This window comes from Cetorhinus maximus, chromosome 21 (genome assembly GCF_964194155.1).
Source record: "Cetorhinus maximus chromosome 21, sCetMax3.hap1.1, whole genome shotgun sequence".
NCBI lineage: Eukaryota > Metazoa > Chordata > Chondrichthyes > Lamniformes > Cetorhinidae > Cetorhinus > Cetorhinus maximus.
The window spans coordinates 41295725-41319859 of NC_135899.1; positions in this window are offsets into that span (position 1 = coordinate 41295725).

Below are 24135 nucleotides of genomic sequence, written 5' to 3' on the forward strand. Positions count from 1 at the left end.
TGCTCTCTCTCCTGCTTTTGACTCTGCTGCCATGCACTAATTATCTCTACTTTGGTTCACAGGGAGCTCTGCCAAACGACTGATGCCCTCAGCCAGCCAGTCCCTCAGCTCCATCCAGGAACTCACCTCCTCCATTGAAGAGCTGGAAATAAGCAGCCTGGAAGACCCATCACAGTGCTTACCCACACCCTCCACCAGCACAGAAACACACACGTCGGTGGGACCTAGGTCTAGAGCAGGCTTGGTTCACAATCTGGTGGTCACCGCATAAACATGTGTCCGCAGCAGGAGGATGTAGGCTCAGCCGAGATCCCCGGCACTCGGATGGCTGCTGGGGAAGAGGTAGCTGTGAGGTCCGAGTTCAGATGATGAGCCTCTGGATTCAGCCTTCCAACTCATCATGGAGAGTCAGCAGAAGGCAGGGGAACATCACACAGAGCTGTTGGAAGCCTTCAACAGAGTGGCACGTGAGTCAGAGGAGTGTATCTGCCTGCTCTCTGATGAAGTGGTGCCCACATGTGTGTGCATGGAGGTCTCCATGGGAACGATGGCGGACACCATGGAGACCCTGGTCCAGCAGAATGCGGAGATGCGTGTAGGCCTGCACTCCATTGCAGGAGCCACGGGTGAGCTCCTGCAGTGGCATCACAAGAGGGAAACAGGGCATCCCGACATCCCTCCAGGTGCTCCTTCCCCTCAAGGAGTCAGGCCGGGGCCCCCAGGCACCCGAAGGGAGGAAGAGCGGCAACTGGACACTCCTGGGTCATCCACTCAGGAATATCAGAGACTGTCCTCTCCCTCCAAGTCCGCTTTGCCTATGACCCCCTCAATCTCGTCCTCTGTCACCACAGAGGGAGCAGCTGGCCCACAGGAGGACAGCCAAAGCAAGCTGGGGCCCTCAAGGCCTCAGCTCTCCAGAGGGCGCACACTAAAGTCATCTGAGGCAACAGGGACAACCATTGCACAGACTGTCTCCACCCTTGCTGCGGATGTCAGGGCAGCACCTAGAAGAAGGGGTAGGCCTAGAAAAGTTAAGAAATTTGCTTTATAATCTGAAAAAATATTCACTTTCATTAAATAGTGCGTAATGTTGTCTTTCAGCTTTATTGACAGGCTTCACGAGCCCTCCTACAGCATCACCCCCCACTAGCAGTTCAGCTGCACACAGCTGGACCACGTGTGACTCTGGAAGGAGATTTGTGTGTGTAGCAGATCCTTTGGGAGCCTCGTGCAAGCACTCTCCTTTGGACGCAGAGCCTTCATCCATCACACTCATCTCAATGACCCGAGCGTTTTCAATGCTGCCTGCTGGGGGTCTATTTCAGCCTCCATCTGAGCCGACCTGCATCTCCATCCACCCACTGATTGCACTCCCATGCAGCACCTGTGCCAGTCCAACACGAGGCTCCGCTCACTTTCGATTTTGACAACCATGTTTGTAGTGAAGTATACTGTTAGCTTCCTCGTCCTTTCCCCTCCCCCAGTCACCCATGTCCTTTCCCCTATCACTATCGAACCTCCTGGCATCACCTTCCAGCTCTCCACCGTCACCTACCAATGCAAACCCTTATCATTCCAGGATGTCCAGGTGAATGTGCACATTTCCTGCCTTCCAGAGAATCCCACCCCAATTCATATTGACCTCCCCGACCTCCTCCTTCCCACCCCCACAGCTGTGTTTGTCTCCAAGTCCCCACCAACCACTCTCGCCGTCCCTTCTACCGCTACCGTTGCATCCACATCATCCCATCCTTCCAGCTCGCTCTCCCCCCTCTCATACTCACCATTCCCTCCTACCATGCCCACCCTCAGTTCACTCCCCAGGAGCCAGTCATTGACTCCACAGACCCCACCCTTGCAGGTTCACCTGGACATCCCCCACCCTCACTCCCCCCTCCACCCTTATCCTCCTCCACCCTTAGTCCCTCCTCCAACTGGACACCTTCCTCCCCCCAGACACTTTCCTACCCCCCAACACTTTCTTCCCAAGGGACACCTTCCCCCCTCCGAACTCCCTCCTCCCCCAGGGTACCTTCTCCCTGCCTAACTCCATCCCCCCTCCAAACTCCCTCCCTTACGCCTTCCTGTCCCCCTTACACCTACCTCCCTACTTGATGCATTCTCCCCATTGCACCCTCCTCCTCCCATACTCCCTCCTCCCCACACTCAACCTCACCCTGCCCCAACACTTTCCCCCCACTTAACCTTGCAACCCCCAACACTTTTGTTTCCCCCCCAACTCCCAACCTCATTCCCCTGATACACCTTCCTCTCCCAGTCACACCTAGACCTCCCTCTCCCACTGCCCCGATACACCTTCCTCTCCTACTTACAGCTAGACCTTCCTCTGCACCCCTCCACCCCACCCTCCACCGCTGATCATCCGAGCAGCCCATGGCCAAGATGACGATGTTCCGAAGCAGACCCAAAGCATCAACGGAGACCTCCCACCTTCATGAGCTGCTTCGCGACAGAGTCATGTCCATGAGAATTCACCCAGCATGCGATGCACATGTTCCTCTAGGGTCTGGTAGCTGTAGGGCTCCAGCATCTTCTTCTCCTTGGATGTCCACGATCTGAGCAAGGCCCTAACGGTAAGTCCCGACTTCTGCATGTCTCACTTATCCTGACGTGTTCTGGGCTGGCTTGTTTTCAATCGGTGTAACAGTAAATCCGGCGTGGGAGGACAATTCTGGTCGGGCCTTACTTTGAATCCCATTACCAGGATGCAAATCAGGTTCTCACCAGCCTCCAGATGGATTCGCAGCAAACTCCATCAGATGATCCCACTCTCCTTTTACCGTGAAACCAATTTCTGCCCCACTTGTGGAATTGTAGTCCCTCCATCCGCCACCAATGGGACCGGAAGATTCCGGCTATTGTTGCTCAGCACATGGCTGCAGTGCAACAGTGGAATATGGCACCCAGAACATCTATTTACATAATTTATTTTATTCATTTATGGGATCGTTGCTGGCTGGGCCAGCATTTATTGCTCATCCCTAATTGCCCTTGAGAAGGTAATGGTGAACTGCCTTCTCAAACCACTGCAGTCCATGGTGTAGGTATACCCACAGTGCTGTAGGTATACCCACAGTGCTGTTAGCGAGGCAGTTCCAGGATTTTGACCCAGCGACAGTGAAGGAATGGCAATAAATTTTCAAGTCCGGATGATGAATGGCTTGGAAGGGAACTTCCAGGTGGTGGTGTTCCTATCTGTCTGCTGCCCTTGTCCTTCCAGATGGTTGTGGATTTGGAAGAAGCTAAGGAGGCTTGGTGAGTTCCTGCAGTGCATCTTGTAGATGGTACACAATGCTGCCACTGTGTGTCAGTGGTGGAGGGACAATAACATTTAATTCCTAGATCTTTATGAATAATATAACAAAATAACGTCCTCTTTCTTTGAAAAGTATATATAATGCCTCTATATCAATATAATTGTTCTAATCATTAACTTTTTTTTGTAAACTAAAGAAGATTAACAATGAACTTTTATAAATAAACTGAACCTTGACAGTACCTACCCAGAACAGGATCATCAATATGGATGATGACTTTTTCAGAGGCTAATGACTGCGACATTTTAAGCTACAAAACAGTAGCCAAATCCAGGCACAAGATAAACATCCCTTTATGAAATCATTGTGGAGGTGGGAAGTCACATGACTCAAGTAACCATTTTGAAACCTCTATATACAGTTGAGGACTCAACTGTAGACTAGTCTGCTGATTTATCTCCAACCTGTAAACATCTGACAGCAGGACTCCAGGCTGACCAAGCAGTAACAAGCCCTCCTCAAAGCCTGTTCAGCTGGAAGCCACTGGCCAATGCCTGCCAAGCAGACTAAGGGTAAAATTTTTAGTTCGACAGGCGGGCACTCGCATGACCCGACTGAGCATAAAATGATGCGCGATAACGTCGGGCGTGCATCCCAACAGCATCACGCACTCGCGCGATATTTCGGTTGGCGGGCACGCGCCACAGTCGGCAGCGCACTCACCGATAATTAATAGGCCTATTAAGGCCATTAGAAAGTTAATTAAAAGATCATTTTCACTGCTCGTCCAACCTTACAGTTGGCGGGCAGGCGAAAAGGCCAAGTGGCCTTTGCACTTTTTTGGAAACCTCATCCACAGGTGGGATGAGGTTTCCAAAAGGAAATAAAAATCAAATAAAACCTTTTATTTTTTCATTAAGAACATGTCTCTGCTCATGTAACAGAGTCACATGAGGGGACATGTTTCATAACATTTTAATTTTTTAAATTATATTTTTTCATATATCTTCAGCTCTCCGCCTCAGGGTGATTATGTAGCGCACATTCGCGCACATGCACAAAGGTTGTGCTCACCTGGCTCACCCTCCTCCCCCACCCGCACAGGCAGCGCTGAACGCTGCCACTCACGTTTTACACTGAGCGTGCCTTAATTGGCCTGCCAGCATGAAATTGCCTTCCGGACCCGGTCGCAGGTGGCAGTCGGCTTCCCGCCCGCCCCTGCCCAGCCCACATGCCAAGGGCAAAATTCTGCCCTAAGTCTATGAATATCAACCTCAATGCACTGCATTGCCATCATCTTTAAAATAATCCTTCACTTCTACCTTTAGCCAGGAATCTGCCTTAACTGGAACTTCTCAGTGAGGGAATACCCTCTGGATTTGGAGTTTCTGGGCTCTGACAATCACATGAGCTGATATCCATTGTTGTGGTTCTTTTTACTGTTAGTCTATTCATAGTTTCCTATCCCCTTACTGTATATTTGTGTGCCAGAGATTGCAAAAATGGTAAACAGACAAAGTTAAAGGCTCTGTAACCGAATGCACCCAGCATTCGTAACAAAATGGATCAATTGTTAGCACAGATAGAAATAAATGTGTGTGACTTGATAGCCATTACAGAGATATAGTTGCTAGGTGATCAAGGTGACCTGAATATTAAAGGCTATTTGACAGTTTGAAAACATAGGAAGATAGGAAAAGGTGTTGGGGTAGCTCTGTTAACTAAGGATGTCAATAATACTGTAGTGAGAGGTGACCTTAGCTTGAAAGAGAAAGGTGTAGAATCATTTGGCTAGAGATAAGAAATAGGAAAGGTAAGAGATCAAGATAAAAGCAAAATACTGCGGATGCTGGAAATCTGAAATAAAAACAGAAAATGCTGGAAAAACTCAGCAGGTGGCAGCATCTGTGGAGAGAGGAACAGGGTTCGTGTTTTGCGTCCGTATGACATTTCTTCAGGTAAGGGGTCACATGTGGGAGTAGATTATAGCCCTCCTAACAATAGTTATAAGGTAGGAATAAGGTATACAAGATATAAAGGAAGAAATAAATGGGGCATGTAAAAAAAGTATCGTAATAATCATGGGTAACTTTAATCTACATGTAGATTGGGCAAATCAGATTGGCAAAGGTAGCCTGGAAAATGAGCTCATAGAGTGTATCCGTGAAGCAGGTAGGCCTGTAGCTCCAGATTGCAGCCATGGATTGTATATGAGTGTGGTAGCAGATATAGGTGGTAGAGGATGACAGTCCGATCGTTTGGCAGTGTAAACGCAGGGCTATAATCATACAGGCCCAATCACATGGGGAATACATGTAAGTCTGCTAGGCCAGGGAAGCAGCCCTGCTGCTCTTAGCCCACAAGCATTGTTAGAAACATACTTACCGTTCCATTCAGCTGCTCTTGCCTCCCTTCAGCTGCCATGTTTTCTGAGGTCCTGGAAGTACAGCCAGCCAGCAATAAATTTAAAACTAAGCCTAAAATGTGAAGCAGGCAGAGTCATTAAAATATATAAATTCAGGATCTGCGTTTGTAGAGTGGGTTAGTCACTCGAGTCCCAACCCGCCTCCATTAAATCTGAAAGTGGGCACCTAGGTGGTGGGTTGGGGTTAGGTTTCCTCCTAAATTTTTAATCCATCCCACCTGCCTCGAGGCTAAAAATTACCCCATTTAATCAACACCACAGAAGGAAGCTAGTGCCAGCTCTGAAAGAGCTACCCAATCAATCCCACTCCCGCTGCTCTTTCCCCATAGTCCTATAAATTTTCCATTCCAAGTATTTATCTAATTCCCTTTTGAAAGTTACTACTGAATTTGTTTTCAACACCCTTTCAGGTAGCAAATTCTAGATCACAGCCACACACTGTATAAAATAAATATTCTCCTTGTTTCCCTTCTGTATTTTAATTCTGTGTCCTCTGATTACTGATCCTTTTGCCATTAGAAACATTTTCTCCTCACTTACTCCATCAGGACCCTTCATGATGTTGAACATTTCTATTACATTTCCTTTTAACCTACTTTGCTCAAAGGAGAACAATCCCAGCTTCTCCAATCCCTCCACGTAACTGAAGTGCCTCATTGCTGGTACCATAGTGGTAAATTTCCTCTGCATCCTCTTTAAGGCTTTAAAGTTATACAGTCACTCACAGCACAGGAGGCAGCCATTCAGCCCATCAAGACTATTCTGGGTCCCTGTGAAGCATTAGTTAGTCCCACTCCCCATGCTCTCCCCGCAACCCTGCAGGTTTATCTGATTTACGTGTCCATCCAATTTCCTTTTGAGATCATTGTTCGTTTCCAGTTCCATCACCCTCGTGACAGTGAGTTCCAGGTCATTACCGCTCGCTTTGTAAAAATGTCTTCCTCACATTCCTCCTGCATCTCTTGTTCAAAATCTTAAATCTGGTCTTCTAGTCCTTTCATCCGATAATGGGAAGAGATTTACCATTGTCTCCCTTATCTAAGACTTATCATAATCTTGTACACTTCTATAAAATTTTCCCTCAGTCTCCTTTGCTTAAGGAGAACAATCCCAGCCTTTCTAACCTAACTATGTAACTAAAACCCCCCCAATCCCTGGAACCATTCTGGTAAATCCCCTCTGCACCATCACAAGAATCTTCACATCTTTATATCCTTCTAAAGTACGGTGCCTATCCAGCTGAGGCCATTTATGGAGGTTTGCTCTTCTGTAATTCAGTTACATAAATGATATAATTATTGTATGTGGTCCAGTCATCAGTGTAAATCAATATCACCATGCCTTCCTCTCCTCTGCCAAATTGCAAATTACTGCTGGAGTGCTGTGAAAAGCAAGGGCAATTGAAGTTCCTGTTCTCCCCAACGGCCCACCTTTCCAAACCACTCCATGCTCTCCTACAACACCACATGAGAAGAGTTCATAGAATTGTCTATCAGATTGAGAGCCTCGACGAGCTGCTTTTGCCATTACCAACCTTAGACCTCCAGATCTCATCCACCCACCCAATCACTCGTTACTCAGTAATTACTCAAATATCCACTCCGCACTTATCTTCTCCTTGAGGCCCAACTCTTGCCCCACTGATCTCCTCCACACCCCACTGGATTCTTGTCCCACTTATCTCCCCCCGCAACCCCACTCAACTCCTGTCCTGCTGGTCTCCCCCCAATCCACTCAACTCCTGTCCCACTGATTTACCCGCCACCCCACTCAACTCCTGTCCCACTGATCTCCCTCCCACTCCACTCACTTCCTGTTTCACTGATCGCCAACATCCCCACCCCAAACAACTCCTGTCCCAATGATCTCCCCCAACGCCACTCACCTCCGGTCCCACTGATATCCAACACCCCCACTCCACTCAACTCCTATCCCACATGGGAGACGATGACATAGTGACATTGTCTCCGGACTAGTAATCCAGAGACCCAGGATAATGCTCTGGAGACCTGGGTTTGGATTCCAGTACGGCAAATGGTGGAATTTGAATTCAATAAATATCTGGACCATGACCATGAAACTATTGTCGATTGTTGTAAAAACCCAATTGGTTGACTAATGTCCTTCAGGGAAGGAAATCTGCCATCCTTACCTGGTCCAGCCTACATGTGACTCCAGACCCATGGGAATGTGGCTGACTCTTAAATGCCCTCTGAAATGGCCTAGCAATCACTCAGTTGTATCAAACCACTACAAAGTCACAAAAAAGGAATGAAACTGGATGGACCACCTGGCATCGACCTAAGGCAAAGGAAATGACAACAGCAATCTCAGCTCTATCGACCCTGCAAAAGTCCTCCTTACTAACATCTGGAGGCTAGTGTCAAAATTGGGAGAGCTGTTTCACAGATCAGGCAAGCAACAGCCTGACATAGTCATCCTCACGGAATAATTTCTTATAATGTCCCAGACACCACCATCACCATCCCTGAGTATGTCCTGTCCCACTGGCAGGACAGACCCAACAGAGGTGGCAGCACAGTGGTATACAGTCAGGAGGGAGTTTCCCTGGGAGTCCTCAACATCGACTCCAGACCCCATGAAGTCTCATGGCATCAGGTCAAACATGGGCAAGGAAACCTCATGTTAATTACCACATACTAATCTCCCTCGGCTGATGAATCAGTGCTCCTCCATGCTAGACACCACTTGGGGGAAGCACTGAGGGTGGCAAGGGTGCAGAATGTACTCTGGATGGGGGACTTCAATGTCCATCACCAAGAGTGGCTCGGTAGCACCACTACTGATCGAGCTGGCCAAGTCCTAAAATGATATAACTGCTAGACTGGGGCTGCTGCAGGTGGTGAGGGAACCAACAAGAGGGAAAAACATACTTGACCTCATTCTAACCAAACTGCCTGCCACAGATACATCTGTCCGTAACAGTATCAGTAGGAGTTACCACTGCTCAGTTGTTGTGGAGATGACGTCCTGCCATCATACTGAGGATACCCTCCATCATATTGTGTGGCACTACCGCCACACTAAATAGGACAGATTTCAAACAGCAACTAGCAACTCAGCTCCCACAACACTCAAGAGGCTGAACACCATCCAGGACAAAGCAGCCCGCTTGATTGGCACAACATCCACAAATATTCACTCCCTCCACCACCAACGCACAATAGCGGCAATGTGTACTATCTACAAGATGCACTGCAGGAATTCACCAAGGCTCCTTTGACAGCACCCTCCAAACCCACGATCACAAACATCTAGAAGGGCAAGGGCAGCAGATAGATGGGAACACCACCGCCTGCAAGTTCCCCTCCAAGCCACTCACTGTACTGACTTGGAAATATATCGCCATTCCTTCAGAGTCACTGGGTCAAAATCCTGGAACTCTCTCTCTAACAGCACTGTGGGAGTACTTACATCACATGGGCAGGAGCAGTTCAAGAAGGCAGCTCACCACCACCTTCTCAAGGGCATGTAGGGATGGGCAAAAAATGCTGGCCTAACCAGTGAAGCCCACATCTCGTGAACGAATTTTAAAAAATCTTCCCCCCAATCCACTCAACTTCTGTCCCACTGATGTCCCGCCCACCCCACTCAACTCCTGCCCCACTCATCTCCCCCCTATCCCACTCATTTCCTGTCCCGCTAACCTTCCCCCACTCCACTCAACTCCTGTCCCATTGATCTCCCCCCAACTACACTCAAAATATGTCCCACTTATCCCCCCTCACTTCACTCAATTCCCATCCCACTGATCTCCCCCACACCCTGCTCAACCCGTGTCCTACTGATCTCCCCCGCCAACTCCACTTAAATCCTGTCCCAATAAACTCACCACCAGCCCATTCAACTCCCATCCCACTGATCTCCCCCCATCCCACTCAGCTCCTTCCCATTGATCTCCCCGCCACCCCATTCAACTCCTGTCCCAATGATCACATCCAGCACCGCACTCAACTCCCATCCCACTGATCTCTCCCCGACCCCACTCAACTCCTGTCCAACTGATCTCCCCCCAACTCCACACAACTCCCACCGCACAGACCTCCCCGCAACTCCACTCAACTTGAGACCACTGATCTCCCACCCACACCAATCAACTCCCATCCCATTGATCTCGACCCTACATCACTCAACTCCTGCCCCAGTGATCTCACCCCTGCCCCACTCAATTCCTGTCCCATTGATCTCCCCCGCACCCCACTCAGCTCCTGTCCCACAGATCGACCCACCCATTCTACTCAACTCATGTCCCACTGATCTCCCCACAAATCCACTCAACTCCCGCCCCACTGATCTCCCCCGCAACCCAGTCAACCCTTGTACCACAGACCTCCCCCCGACTCCACTGAAATCCTGGACCACTGAACTCCCCAACAGCCCAGTCAACTCCAATCCCACTGATCTCCCCAGAACCCGGTCAACTCCTATCCCACAGATTTCCACCCCCCAGCTCCGCTCAACACCCATCCCACTGATCACGGCCCCATCCCGCTCAATTCCCATCCCACTCATCTCCCTTCCTATTCCACTCATCTCCTGTTCGACTGATCACCTCCCAATCCCACTCAACTCAACACCTGCCCAACTGATCTCCCCTGACCCCACGCACTTAACTCCGTCCCATTGATCTCCCCCAACTCCACTCAAATTTTGTCCCTTTGATCTTCCTTCCACCCCACTTAACTCATGTCCCAATGATCCACCGCCGCCACTCCACTCAACACCGGTCCCACTGATCTTCCCTGCACTCCATTCAACTCCCGTTCCACTCATCTCCTCCGCACCACACTCAACTCCCATCCCATGATCTCCCCACTATTCCACTCAACTCCCGTTCCACTGATCTCACCCCCAGCCCACTCAACTCCTGTCCCATTGATGTCCCCAAACTCCAATAAACTCCCGACCCACTGATCTCCACCCCACTCCACTGAACTCCACCTACTCCACTGAACTCCTGTCCCACTGATCCACCCCCACCCCACTCAACCCATCCCACTGATCTACCCTCAACTCCAGTCCTACTGATCTCGCCCAACCACCATTCAACTCCTATCCCACTGATCTCCCCTCAGCCCCATCAACTCCCGTCCCACTGATCTCCCCCTCATTTCCACTCAATTCCTGTCCAACTGATCTCCTCGCCACTCCACTCAACTCCTGTCACACCAATCTGCCCCCGACTCCACTCAATTCCTGTCCCACTGATCTCCCACCCACGCCAGTCAACTCGCGTCCCATTGATCTCCCCCCTACTCTACTAAACTCCCAGCCCACTGATCTCCCTCCACTTCAATCATCTCCTGTCCCACTGATCTCACCCCACCTCCACTCAGCTCCTGCCCCACTGATCTCCACCCCTATCCCACTCAACGCCAGTCCCACTGATCTCCCCACACTCAACTCACTCCTGTCCCATTGATCTCCTCCCAACTCCACTCAACTCTTGTCCCATTGATTTCCCCTGAACTCCAATCAACTCCTGTCCCACTCATCTCCACCTTACTTCACTCAACTCTCTTCCCATTGATCTCCACCTAACTGCAATCAACTACTGTTCCACTCATCTATCCCCTAACTCCACTCAACTCCTGTCTCATTGATCTTCCCCCTGACCCCACTCAACTCCCATCCCACTGAGAAAGGAGGACAGAGACGGAGACAGTCACTGAGAAAGGAGTCGGAGACGGAGACAACTCCCGTCCCACTGATCTCCCCCTAACTTGAATCAACTCCTGATCCACTCATCTCCCCCTCCAACACCATTCAACTCTTGTCCCATTGATCTCCCCCGCACCCCAGTCAATCCCTGTCCCACTGATCTTCCCTACCCCAGTCAATTCCTGCCCCACTGATCACGCACCCCCCTACCCCACTCAACTCCTGTCCCACTGATCGCCACCCTACTTCACTCAACACCCATCCCATTGATCTCTCGCCCTCACTCCACTCAACTCCCATCCCACTGATCTTGCCCCTACACCACTCAATTCTTGCCCCATTGATCTTCCCCCATCTTCACTCAAGTCACGTCCCACTGAACTCCTAACAACTCCATTCAACTCTGTGCCACTGATCTCCCACCCGCCCAATGAACTCCTGTCCCACTGATCTCCCCTGCACTCCACTCAACTCCCATTCCACTCATCTCCCCTCGAAATCCAATCAACTCCTGTCCCACTGATCTCACCCCAGCTCCACTCAGCTCCTGCTCCACTGATCTCCACCGCCATCCTGCTCAACACCAGTCCCACTGATCTCCCCATAACCCCAGTCAACTCCCGTCCGACTCACCTCCACCTTACTTAATTCAACTCCCTTCCCATTGTTCCACTCATCTGACCCCACCAGCTCCACTCCACTCCTGTTCCACTGATCTCCCCGCAAGGCTACTCAACTCCCATTCCACTGAATTCATCCCCAACCCACCCAACTCCCATCCCAATGATCTGCCCCCAACTCCACTCAACTCCTGCCCCACTGATCAATGCCCCCACCCCACTCAACTTCTGTCCCACTGATCGCCATCTTACTTCACTCAACACCCGTCCCATTGATCTACCTCCCAGTGCACTCAACTCCCATCCCACTGATCTTGCCCCCCACCCCATTCAACTCCAGCCCCAGTGATCTCGCCCGGACTCCACTCAACTCTTGATCTCCCCCTCCATCCCACTCAACTCCTGTCCCACTGATCTCCCCCCAATCCACTTAACTCCTTCCCCACTATTCTCCCCCCATCTCCTCTCAACTCCTGTCCCACAAATCTCCCTCCTACCCCACTCAAATCTTGTACCACTCATCTATCCACCAGCTCCACTCAACTCCCATCCCATTGATCTCCCCACTCAAACTCCATTCAGCTCCTGTCCTACTGATCTCCCCTGACTCCAATCAACTTGAGTCCCACTGATCTCCCGCCCACACCTCTCAACTCCTGTACCACTGATCTGCCCCCCATCCCACTCAACTCCCAACCCACTGATCTCCCTCCAACTCCAATAAACTGCTGTTCCACTGATCTCTCCCCAACTCCACTCAACTCCTGGAGTACTGTGTGCAGTTCTGTTCGCCACATTATAGGAAGGATGTGATTGCACTGGAGGGGTTGCAGAGGAGATTCACCTGGATGTTGCCTGGGATGAAACATTTAAGTTATGAAGAGAGGTTGGATAGGCTTGGGTTGTTTTCATTGGAGCAGAGAAGACTGAGGGATGACCTGATTGAGGTGTACAAGATTCTGAGGGGCATGGACAGGGTGGATAGGGAGTAGCTGTTCCCCTTAGTTGAAGTGTCAGTCAAAAGGGGGCACATGTTCAAGGTGAGGGGCAGGAGGTTTAGGGGGGATCTGAGGAAAAACTTTTTTACCCAGAGGGTGGTGACGGTCTGGAAAGCATTGCCTGGGAGGGTGGCGGAGGCGGGTTGCCTCACATCCTTTAAAAAGTACCTAGATGAGCACTTGGCACGTCATAACATTCAAGGTTATGTGCCAAGTGCTGGTAAATGGGATTAGGTAGGTAGGTCAGGTGTTTCTCACGTGTCGGTGCAGACTCGATGGGCCGAAGGGCCTCTTCTGCACTATGATTCTGTGATTCTGATTCTGTACCACTGATCCCCCCCACCGGCCACGCCGCTCATTCCCCGTCCCATTGATCTTCTCCCTACTCCACTACACTCCCGATCCACTGATCTCCCCGCACCCAACTCAACTCCTGTCCCATTCATCTCCCCGCTACTCCACTCACCTCCTACCCCACTGATCTCCCCTCCAAACCACTCAACTCCACACCCACTGATGTCCCCCAACTCAACTCCTGTCCCAATGATCTGCCCCCCACCGCACTCAACTCCTGTCCCACTGATCTCAACTCAACTCCGTCCCACTGATCTCCCCTCAACTCCACTCTACTCATGTCCAACTGATCTCCCCCACAATCCACTCAAACCCCATCCCACTGATCTCCCCCCGACTCCACTCAACTTCTGTCCCACTGATCTCAACTCAGCTCCTGTCCCACTGATCTCAACTCAACTCCTCTCTACTCTTGTCCGACTGATCTCCCCCACAATCCACTCAAACCCCATCCCACTGATCTCCCCCTAACTCTACTCAACTTCTGTCCCACTGATCTCAACTCAACTCCTGTCCCACTGATCTCAACTCAACTCCTGTCCCACTGATCTCAACTCAACTCCGTCCCACTGATCTCCCCTCAACTCCACTCTACTCATGTCCAACTGATCTCCCCCACAATCCACTCAAACCCCATCCCACTGATCTCCCCCTGACTCCACTCAACTTCTGTCCCACTGATGTCAACTCAACTCCTGTCCCACTGATCTCAACTCAACTCCGTCCCACTGATCTCCCCTCAACTCCACTCTACTCATGTCCAACTGACCTCCCCCACAATCCACTCAAACCCCATCCCACTGATCTCCCCGACTCCACTCAACTCCTGTCCCACTGATCTCAACTCAACACCGTCCCACTGATCTCAACTCAACTCCGTCCCACTGATCTCCCCCCGACTCCACTCAACTCCTGTCCTACTGATCTCAACTCAACTCCATCCCACTGATCTCCCCTCAACTCCACTCTACTCTTGTCCAACTGATCTCCCCCACAATCCACTCAAACCCCATCCCACTGATCTCCCTGACTCCACTCAACTCCTGTCCCACTGATCTCAACTCAACTCCTGTCCCACTGATCTCAACTCAACTCCTGTCCCACTGATCTCAACTCAACTCCGTCCCACTGATCTCCCCTCAACTCCACTCTACTCATGTCCAACTGATCTCCCCCACAATCCACTCAAACCCCATCCCACTGATCTCCCCCTGACTCCACTCAACTTCTGTCCCACTGATGTCAACTCAACTCCTGTCCCACTGATCTCAACTCAACTCCGTCCCACTGATCTCCCCTCAACTCCACTCTACTCATGTCCAACTGACCTCCCCCACAATCCACTCAAACCCCATCCCACTGATCTCCCCGACTCCACTCAACTCCTGTCCCACTGATCTCAACTCAACACCGTCCCACTGATCTCAACTCAACTCCGTCCCACTGATCTCCCCCCGACTCCACTCAACTCCTGTCCTACTGATCTCAACTCAACTCCATCCCACTGATCTCCCCTCAACTCCACTCTACTCTTGTCCAACTGATCTCCCCCACAATCCACTCAAACCCCATCCCACTGATCTCCCTGACTCCACTCAACTCCTGTCCCACTGATCTCAACTCAACTCCTGTCCCACTGATCTCCACATTACGCCATTCAACTCCAGTTCCACTCCTGCCAACCCCACGCAACTCCTATCCAACTAATCGCCCCCCACTGCACTCAACCCGTGTGTCGCACTGATCTCCCCTGCACTTCACTCAACCCGCATTTGACTGATCATCCCCCCATGCCATTCAACTCCCACTCCACTGATCGCCACTCCATCCACTCAACTCCAGTCCCACTGAAGTCCCCCCAACTCCACTCAACCTCTGTCCCACTGATCTCTGCCCTACTTCACTCAACTCCCGTCCCACTGATCTCTTCACTAAGCCACTCAACTCCAGTTCCACTGATCTCTCCCTGGGCCTAGTCAACCCTTGTGCCACAGAACTCCCCCTAAACCCCACTCAACTCCTGTCTCACTGAACTCCCCCCAACTCCACTCAACTCCTGTCCCACTGATCTCCCCTCACCACTTCACCCAACTGCAGTCCCTCCGATCTCTCCTGAACCCATTCAACTCCCAACCCTCTGATTATGCTCCCACTCGAAACAACTCCCATTCCACTGTTGCCCCCTTCATCTACACTCAACTCCTATCACACTGATCTCCCCTCCATCCACTCAACTCCAGTCCCACTGATCTCCCCCCAACCCCACTCAACTCCTGCCTCAATGATCTATCCTCAGCTCAACCCCCTTCCAACTGATCTACCCCCAACTCCTGTTCCACTGATCACTCCCCCCATCCCACTCAACTCCTGTCCCACCAATCTCTCCCCCAGCCCACTCAACTCCTGTCCCACTGATCTCCACACTACGCCACTCAACTCCCATCCGAATGATCTCCCCCCACACTCCACTAAACTCCCGTTCCACTGATCTCCCCCCGACCCCACTCAACTCCCAACCCACTGATCTCCACTAACTCCAGTCAACTCCCATCCCACTGATCTCCCCGCACCAGCCTCAACTCCTGCCCTATTCATCACCCCCTCCATTCCACTCAACTCCTACCCGACTGATCTCCCCTCCATCACACTCAACTCCAGTCCCAGTGATCACCCCCAACCCCACTCAACTCCTGTCCCACTGATCTGCCCCCCAAAATGCTCAACACCCGTCCCACGGTTCTCCCACCCACCTCACACAACTCCTGTCCCACGGATCTCCCCCCAATTCCAGTCCCACTGATCTTACCCCGAACCCACTCAACCTCCGTCCCACTGATCTCCCCCTAACTCCACTCAACTCCTGTCCCACGGATCTCCCTGGCCAAGGTACCCAACACCCGTCCCACTGATCTCCCCTCAACTCCACTCTACTCATGTCCAACTGATTTCCCCCACAATCCACTCAAACCCCATCCCACTGATCTCCCCCCAACTCCACTCAACTCCTGTCCCACTGATCTCAACTCAACTCTGTCCCACTGATCTCCCCTCAACTCCACTCTACTCATGTCCAACTGATTTCCCCCACAATCCACTCAAACCCCATCCCACTGATCTCCCCCCGACTCCACTCAACTCCTGTCCCACCGATCTCAGCTCAACTCTGTCCCACTGATCTCCCCTCAACTCAACTCTACTCTTGTCCAACTGACCTACCCCACATTCCATTCAAACCCCATACCAATAATCTCCCCCCCCGACTCCACTCAACTCCTGTCCCACTGATCTTAACTCAACTCCGTCCCACTGATCTCCCCTCAACTCCACTCTACTCATGTCTAACTGATCTCCCCCACAATCCACTCAAACCCCATCCCACTGATCACCCCCCCGACTCCACTCAACTCCTGTCCCACTGATCTCAACTCAACTCCTGTCCCACTGATCTCAACTCAACTCCTGTCCCACTGATCTCAACTCAACTCCTGTCCCACTGATCTCAACTCAACTCCTGTCCCACTGATCTCAACTCAACTCCTGTCCCACTGATCTCAACTCAACTCCGTCCCACTGATCTCAACTCAACTCCTCTCTGCTCTTGTCCGACTGATCTCCCCCACAATCCACTCAAACCCCATCCCACTGATCTCCCCCCGACTCCACACAACTCCTGTCCCACTGATCTCAACTCAACTCCGTCCCACTGATCTCCCCTAAACTCCACTCTACTCATGTCCAACTGATCTCCCCCACAATCCACTCAAACCCCATCCCACTGATCTCCCCCCGACTCCACTCAACTCCTGTCCCACTGATCTCAACTCAACTCCTGTCCCACTGATCTCAACTCAACTCCGTCCCACTGATCTCAACTCAACTCCACTCTACTCTTGTCCAACTGATCTCCCCCACAATCCACTCAAACCCCATCCCACTGATCTCCCCCCGATTCCACTCAGCTCCTGTCCCACTGATCTCCACACTACACCATTCAACTCCAGTCCCACTGATCTCCTGCCAACCCCACGCAACTCCTGTCCAACTGATCTGCCCCCCACTGCACTCAACCCGTGTGTCGCACTGATCTCCCTGCACTTCACTCAACCCGCATTTGACTGATCTTCCCCCCATGCCATTCAACTCCTGCTCCACTGATCGCCCCTCCATCCACTCAACTCCAGTCCCACTGATGTCCCCCCAACTCCACTCAACCCCTGTCCCACTGATCTCTGCCCTACTTCACTCAACTCCCGTCCCACTGATCTCTTCACTAAGCCACTCAACTCCAGTTCCACTGATCTCCCCCCGGGCCTAGTCAACCCTTGTGCCACAGAACTCCCCCTAAACCCCACTCAACTCCTGTCCCACTGATCTCCCCCCACCACTTCACTCAACTGCAGTCCCTCCGATCTCCCCTGAACCCATTCAACTCCCATCCCTCTGATTATGCTCCCACTCGAAACAACTCCCATTCCACTGTTGCCCCCCCTCATCTACACTCAACTCCTACCACACTGATCTCCCCTCCATTCACTCAACTCCAGTCCCACTGATCTCCCCCCAACCCTACTCAACTCCTGTCTCAATGATCTATCCTCGGCTCAACCCTCTTCCAACTGATCTACCCCCAACTCCTGTTCCACTGATCACTCCCCCATCCCACTCAACTCCTGTCCCACCGATCTCTCCCCCAGCCCACTCAACTCCCATCTGAATGATCTCCCCCCACACTCCACTAAACTCCCGTTCCACTGATCTCCCCCCGACCCCACTCAACTCCCAACCCACTGATCTCCACTAACTCCAGTCAACTACCATCCCACTGATCTCCCCGCTCCAGCCTCAACTCCTGCCCCATTCATCTCCCCCTCCATTCCACTCAACTCCTACCCTACTGATCTCCCCTCCATCACACTCAACTCCAGTCCCAGTGATCACCCCCAACCCCACTCAACTCCTGTCCCACTGATCTGCTCTCCACCATGCTCAACACCCGCCCCACGGTTCTCCCACCCACCTCACACAACTCCTGTCCCACGGATCTCCCCCCAACTCCAGTCCCACTGATCTCCCCCCGACCCCACTCAAGCCCCGTCCCATTGATCTTCCCTCCCAACTCCACTCAACTCCTGTCCCATGGATCTCCCCCCGACCCCACTCAACCCCCGTCCCACTGATCTCCCCCCAATCCACTCAACTCCTGTCCCACGGATCTCCCCGGCCAAGGTACCCAACACCCGTCCCACTGATCTCCCCCGTACTCAACTAAATTCCCGACCCACTGATCTCCCCCAACTTCAATCAACTCCTGTCCCACTGATCTCCCCGCACCCGACTCAACTCCTGTCCCATTCATTTCCCCCTCCACTCCACTCAACTCTGGTCCCACTGATCTCCCCGCACCCCACTCAATTCCAACCCACTGATCTCACCAGTCTACTCAATTCCTGTCCAACTAATCTCCCCCCATCCCACTGATCTCCACCCAGCTCCACTCAACTCCCATCCCACTGATCTCTCCCCAACCCCACTCAACTCCTGTCCCACTAATCTCCCCATCAGTTCCATTAAACTCCTGTCCCACTGATCTCTGCCACACAACTCCTGTCCCAGTCGTCTCCTCCCCCCACCCCACTCCACTCCACTCCCAGTGATCACGCCCAAACCCACTCAACTCCTGTCCCACTGTGCTCAACACCCGCCGCACTGTTCTCCCACCCACCTCCCGTCCCACTGATCTCCCCGCAACTCCAGTGCCACTGATCTCCCCCCGACCCCACTCAACTCCTGTCCCACGGATCTCCCCGGCCAAGATACCCAACACCCGTCCCACTGATCTCCCCCGTACTCAACTAAACTCCCGACCCACTGATCTCCCTCAACTCCAATCAACTCCTGTCCCACTGATCTCCCCACACCCCACTCAACTCCTGTCCCATTCATCTCCCCTCCACTCCACTCAACTCTGGTCCTACTGATCTCCCCACAGTCCACTCAATTCCAACCCACTGATCTCACCAGTCTACTCAACTCCTGTCCAACTGATCTCCCCCCATCTCACTCAACCCCCATCCCACTGATCTCCACCCGGCTCCACTCAACTCCTGTCCCACTGATCTCCACCCTACTTCACTCAACTGCCAGCCCACTGATCTCCACACTAACATAGTCAACCCACCCTACTCAACTCCCGTCCCACTGAACTCCCCCCTAACCTAGTCAACCATTGTCCCAGAGACATCCCCTCGACCCCACTCAACTCCTGTCCCACTGAACTCCCCCCAGCTTCACTCAACTCACGTTCCACTGATTTCCCCCTATCCCACTCAACTCCTGTCCCACTGATCTCCTCGCTACTTCACTCAACTCCCATCCAACTGATTCCCACCCAAATCAAATGCTGTCCCCTATTCTCCAGCCCACTCCACTCAAATGCTGTTCCATGCTCCCACTCCCCACGCTACTCAGCTACTGATCTCACCGCCAGCCCTCTCAACTCTGTACCACTAATCTCCTCCCCAGCCCATTCAACTCCTGTCCCACTGATCTCTCCACGAATCCACTCAACTCCTGTCCCACTGATCTCCCCTCCAGCTCCAGTCAACTCCCATTCCACTGACCTCTCCCCGACCCCACTCAACTACGGTCCCACTGATCTCCCCGCAACTCCACTCAAGTGCTGTCCCCGATCTCCCGCCCGCTCCAATTAACTGCTGTTCCACTGATCTCCACTCAACTCCCATTCCACTGATTTCACCCCCAACTCACTCAACTCCCGTCCCATTGATCTCCCCCTGACTCCACTCAACTCCTGTCACACTGATCTCCCCACCACTCCACTCAAGTGCTGTCCCTTGATCTCCCCACTCCACTCTACTCCTGTAAAACTGATCTCCCCCTACCCCACTCAACTCCCATTGCACTGATCTCCCCGCAACTCCATTCAACTCCCATTCCACTGATCTCCCCCAACTCCATTCAACTCGCGTCCCATTGATCTCCCACCTACTCCACTCAACTCCCGTTCCACTGATCTCACCCACAATGAACTCAACCCTTGCCCCTGATCTCCTCCCTGCTCCACTAAACTCCTGACCCATTGATTTCCCCCATACTCTACTGAACTCCTGTCCCACTGATCTCAGCCCAACTCCACTCAGCTCCTGCCCCACTGATCTCCACCCCATCCCACTCAACACCAGTCCCATTGATCCTCCCCCGAACTCCAATCAACTCCCGTCCCACTGATCTCCGACCCACTCCACTCAGCTTCAGTTCCACTAATCTCCCTCCCGCTCGACTCAACTCCAGTCCCACTGATCTCCCCCCCCACTCCACTCAACTCCTGACCATTGATCAACCCCACAATACTCGTGGCCCATTCAACATCATCTCAAAGCCCACCTGCTTATTGATATTGTTAATAGCTCCATTTCCTGATGCACTGTCCTTTCTCTTTGAACATTGCTGTCTTCAATCGCTTCAAAATTCGCTCAACCCATCCATCGTCATCAACTTGTGTCCCATCTCTAACTTTCTTTTCCTAAGATATTCAAATTGTGTGTGTTGGAAGGTTACAGTACCTTTCAATACTCTGCCCATTTTTCAGTTTTTCAGATGCTTCCTGTCAGACTGCTCACAGCACCCATATTGCGTTTGCAAAATTCACAAACCACTGCAACCAAGGTGCACTGTCCTTCCTTAAGTTCTTAGATTTCTCTGAAATGTTGGATAATGTGGCCAATGCCACCCTCCTCCATTCCTACCTCTCCAAATGCAGTCAGAACATCACCAGCAATGGTTTCTCTATCGACCTCCAAAACTTAACTTCCTAACGGTTTATCCTTGGCATCCTCCTCTTCCTTATCTACATGCTGTCACACATCTGCAGATATTAACAAAGAGCTCGACCTCTCCAGCACATCTCCCAACCATGTCAGCACACATTTGTCACACTGCTTGCTCATCAGCAATTGTGGATGAGTCACAATCTCTTTCAACTGAACTTGAGGAAAACTGAAGCCATTGTTTTCAGCTCGGGTTCACTGCCACTGACTCCCCTTTCCCTAACCATGAACGGTGAAAAAACCTGTTCAACCATAGCTAAGCTTCAGAATCCATACCCTATCCATTACCAAGACTGCCTACTTCAAACCATCATTGCCTATTTCTATTCTTACTTCAGCCAATCCAGAGTTGAAATTCTAACCCTTGCCTTTGCCATCTCTAGACTTGATTACTACATGTATTAAATTTACATCCTCATTCTCATCCTCATCCTCACCTTCCAAGATGTGCATAGCCTTGCCTCACTCCTCCAATCATATATCCTCTCCCTGTTTTCTTCAATCCGATAACTCTGGTCTTTTATGTATCGTCCCTCACAGCTCAGCTCCGCTATCTGAATTTTGATCCCTAGCTCCTTGACATCTCCATTTCTCACTCCTCCTTTGAAGACCTTGGCAAGACTAATTTTTACAATTAAGCATTTGGTCACCTATTGGAGCCTCTCACTCCAACGGCATGGTATTCATTTCCAATTATTGAGGGTTGTGAAGTACCTTGTGACCTTTTTAAAGATAATGGTGTTATTTGGATGATTTATAGGGGACATAGAGGGAAATAATTTCCTCAAATAAGGGAAACCAAAACATAGGGTTCCCAATCCTCTCAAAATCAGTCAATACAGGGTAGGGCACTGCCTCTAACAGCACACAGGTTCTTGAAATGAATGCTATTGGACCATGGGATCCTGCACCACAAGTGACTATGAAGGTGGGGACTAAATTTAATATAAAAGGGAATGAGGATAAATATCTGAAAAGGAGAATATAAAAGGATCTGGGGATTTCAGGAGAGGGTGACAGTACTTGGTGCAACTTCTGCAATTTCTTGCTTTCTCCTCTCGCCTGCTCATGAGCGTCCTCCTGGTTCTTCAAATTACTCTCACAACATAGAGTCATTTATGCTGGCTCTCCAAGGAGAACTCTAATCAAACCTGTTTCTGTTCTACCCCCGTAGCCCTGCAGGTTTGTTTCCTTCAAGTGCCCATCCATTTGAAATCATTGGTTGTTTCCACTTCCACCACCATCATGGGCAGTGAGTTCCAGGTCATCACCACTCACTGTGTAAAGTTCTTTTCAATTCCCCCTGCCCCCCTTGCCTAAAACCTTAAATCTGTGCCCCCTAGACTTTCTACCATCAGCTAATGGGAAGTTTTTTTTGTTTACCTTATCTAAACCTATCATTTTCTTGTTCACCTGTGTCAAATACCCCCTCAATCTCCTTTGCTCCAAATAGAACAACCTCAGTTTCTCCAACGCAACGTTGTAGCTAGAATCCCCCATCTCTGGAACCATTCTGGTAAATCTCCTCTGAATGTTCTCAAAGACCCTCATGTTCTTCCTAAAGTGTGGTGACCATAACTGGACACAATACTTTAGTTGTGGCCAAACCAGAGCTTTATAAAGGTTCAGCATAATCTCCCTATTTTTGTACTCAATGCCTCTATTTGTGAAATACAAGATCCCATATGTTTTGCTAACTACTCTCTCAATGTGTCCTGCCACCTTCAATGCCACCATGCAAATACCAGGACACTATGCTCCTTCACACTCTTTAGAAATGTGCCATTAAGTCTATATTGCCTCTCCTTATCCCTTCTGCCAAAATATATCACATCACACTTCTGCTGTGAAACCACAAGTAAATATTCACAATGTCAGGGAACCCATTAAGGTAAATGCAATAACATTTTTATGTGTCATATAGCCAGAATGTCACATTATGAAAGATTTAGAAGCGCCTGTATCCAGGCTGTTCTGCGGTGATTCTAGAATCATAGAATGGTTATAGCACAAAAGGAGGTAATTTGGACTGTCGAGTCTGTGCTGGATCTCTGCAAGAACAACTCACATTTTTGCACTCCCTGCCTTTTCCCTGGAGAAATACGCATTTTTTTCTTCATATAATTATCCAATTCTCTTCTGAAAGCCTCAACTGAATCTATCTCTCAGGCAGGGCATTCCAGATCCTAATCACTTGCTGTATGAAAAAGATTTTCTTCATGTTGCTGTTGTTTCTTTTGTTAATCATCTTAAATCAGCATCGTCTGGTTCTTGACCCTTCCACCGATGGGAATAGCTTCTCCCACACTGTCCAGACCCCTCTAATTTTGAGCACCTTTATCAAATCTCCTCTTAATCTTCCCTTCATTAAGAACAACCTCAGCCTCTCCAATCTATCTATGTAACTGAAGTCACTCATCACTATTCTCATAAAGTCAGGAGATAGTGAAACTCTAGAGCTCTCTCCCGTGAAAAGATGTTGAAGCTGGGGTTTGATTTAAAATTCCAAAATTGCCATCAATAGATTTTTGAAATAAAAACAGAAAATGCTGGAAATACTCAAACATTTTGACATCTGCAGAGAGAGAAAAACATAGTAAAAGCTAGGGTGACCAACCGTCCGGAATTGTCTCGGAATTTGGCTTCCCATCCCGCTTCCTGGGACACCATTTGTCCCGGATTCCTCAGGGCAATGACTGTGGAGACTGCTCAGAGTGTACCCTCTTTCCACTGCTGAGCATCTTTGGTGTCTGCATATGCACATTCCAGAGCCTACACTCAGGCATGAAGGAGGAGGACTGGTTGACACTCTCCTCCCTGAGTTGTTCGACTTCGGCAAGTTGTTGGGGTTAGGGGGTCCAGCAGTGGGAAAGGGGTCCCAGCTGGTGACGGCGGCAGTACTCAGGCCCGATTCAGGCTGGGGGTGTTACT